The sequence below is a fragment of the Sapajus apella genome, unplaced genomic scaffold (assembly GCF_009761245.1).
Source record: "Sapajus apella isolate SASKATOON/1434 unplaced genomic scaffold, GSC_monkey_1.0 scaffold2, whole genome shotgun sequence".
Lineage (NCBI taxonomy): Eukaryota > Metazoa > Chordata > Mammalia > Primates > Cebidae > Sapajus > Sapajus apella.
The window spans coordinates 31,082,801-31,085,513 of record NW_022436942.1 but is presented as its reverse complement, the minus strand read 5'-3'; positions in this window follow the sequence as shown (position 1 = coordinate 31,085,513).

Genomic DNA, 2,713 nt, shown 5'->3' with positions numbered 1-2,713 from the left:
TTTATGCTTATGGTGGTTTTTTTTTGCCATGAGCAATTTATTTTATATAGTGATATAATTTATTGTTATAGGTTGGGTGCGGTGGCTCATGTCTATAATCCCAGCACTTTGGGAGGCCGAGGTGGGCAGATCACTTGAGGTCAGGAGTTCAAGACCAGTCTGCCCAACATTGTGAAACCCCATCTCTACTAAAAATACAAAAATTAGCCAGGCGTGCTGGTGCACACCTGCAGTCCCAGCTACTCAGGAGACTGAGGTAGTAGTAATTGCTTGAGCCTGGGAGGCAAGGTTGCAGTAAGCCAAGATCGTGTCACTGCCCTCTAGCCTGGGTGACAGAGGGAAACTCTGTCTCAATGATAATAATAACCATAATAATTTATTGTGATAAATTTATACTGAAAACTATCATTTCTTATCGTGAATTTTATTCCAGGTTTTACATCAAAAACAGAAAAGCCTTTTATGCTAAAATCTTAAAAAATTCTCTGATAGCCTCTTCAGGTACTTAAAACATTTCCGTTTTCATATTTAAACTGGAATTCATTTTGGTATATGAGGTATGAATCCAGCTTTGTTCTCTGTAGCTACCCAGGGGTCCTACTACCTTTAATAATTAACCGTATTTTTCCCACTGAGTTGAAATGTCAACTTTCTCATCCACTAAATTCCCATGTATGGGTTCGTTTTTGACCTTTTCCTTCCGCTTGAATGCTCTGTCTAGTCATATGCCAGTTCCAAACTGTTTTAATTATTGGAGCTCTCTTGTTTAAATATTTTATAAGGCCAGTCTTCCCTCATTGTTTCTTTCCGTTTTCTTGGCTAGTTTTTTTTTTTTTTTTTTTCCATAGAAACTTTGGAATTAGCTATCTAGTTTTTTTTAAAATCCTTATATATTTATTGGGGTTGCATTAAATTTAGAGAACTAGAATGTGTATGATATCTTCCTATCCAATATGATAGGAATATGACATGCATCTCCATGTGTTTGAATTTCTTTTCAGGTGAAATACAAAGTTTTGTTTTTTTGGTCTTGCACATATCTTGTTTATTCCTAGGTATCTTCTCTCCTTTGGTCTTACTTTAAATAGAGCCTTTTCTTCCATTATATCTTCTAACTGACTGTTGTTTTTACAAATGAAAGCTTTTTATTTCTGTGATGAATTTTATACTCATCACAGAAGTGTTTTAAGAGACTTTGAGTTTTAAGAGACTTTCAGTTGACTCTTTTAAGCTTTGCATTATCATCTACAAATACTAACTTTACCTCTTCCTCCATTTTTAATGCCTCTAAATTCTCTCACATCTGTTAAATACATCTTCCCTAGGTTTTTAAGTTCCTTGAGGACATTAATCATAGTAGTACATTTTATATACTTTTCAGAGCCCCTGTAAAATGCTCCTTATAGAATGGTTTATGACTAACCCCTATTATGGAAACGGAAACACAGGGTGCCTATTAAATTCTGAATCTGCTCAATTTATTTATTTATACCACTTTGTCAATACCACCCACAAATGAAATTAAAACTAATTTTCTTCTAAAAAGAGATTAATCAATTCTATCCCTTTCTAGCATCTAATGCTTTCTTCCTGTCATAAATCTTTAACATGTCACATAATTTTTTCCAAACAAAACAGGCCTGTTAGCTTTCAAATTTTTTTCTTGGATTTACATATGAAATTGTATGACAAATTAAAGTTTTTAGTCATCAGGTTTGTTTAAATGTTCTTGATGATAGTCATACATTGTCTCTAGCAGTTTTCTTGAAATTATGTATGATTTCACTTAAAAACTACACACATATTAGGTACAACATGAGGGTGACAAATGACCAGTAAAGCTTAAAATCAAGTAGATCCAAACCAACCATTCAAACAGAAGATTAAATGCTACAAACTATACAAGAAAATAAGTCTTACTTTATAGTCAGGGATCTTATGTTAACATATCTCCAAATGACACCAGTTTCCTAGATAAGAAGGATAAGCCGGTCACACGTCCATCTTAATATTACAGAAAATCAGAAGTTCCACTTTGATAAAGCGTGTGTTTCTTCCTCAGGCTATTTGCAAATGTAAAAATTCTAATCTCTAAATTAATCTTTCATAAGATGAAGCAAAAGCTAGAAATAAGATGAAAATTAAGTAAAGTACAGATAAAGGGCAGCTCTTAAAACTGTCCAGCAAAATGGATAAAATTTGTAGAGTTCCCTTACAGGGACATGAGACACTATCCCAAGAGTAACTATAAAGCTATTCTCAAATCTCATGATGAGGTTCTTTCTCTGCTTCAATAGCCATTTCTTCCTTGGACCTTATCTTTCTTGGATTTTATATTGTCTGTGTGTATACCACACAGCTATTCTATGCTTTGTCTCTTTTCCTGTTCATTTCCTGTTTAATTCTCAGAGTGTCCCAACAGGCATTTGCAGAGAGCCTCTTTTCAGCATTTCTTGGCAAGTGTGTGTATTAAAATGTCATAAAATTTCATTTGAGTTTATATCGTAGTTTTAATGATTTGCTTTGAATCTCCCATTAGATGTATTAAATTAAATAACTGGCACATGCAATTTCAGTTGCAAATAAATAAAAAGCAAAAACAGCAAAATTATCTGGAAAAACCGAAGAAGCAAAAAATTTCACATATATTAAAAAATATTCCATCAGAGACTAAGGATTTTTGGACACTAAATTCTACTCAGTTTTCAACAGT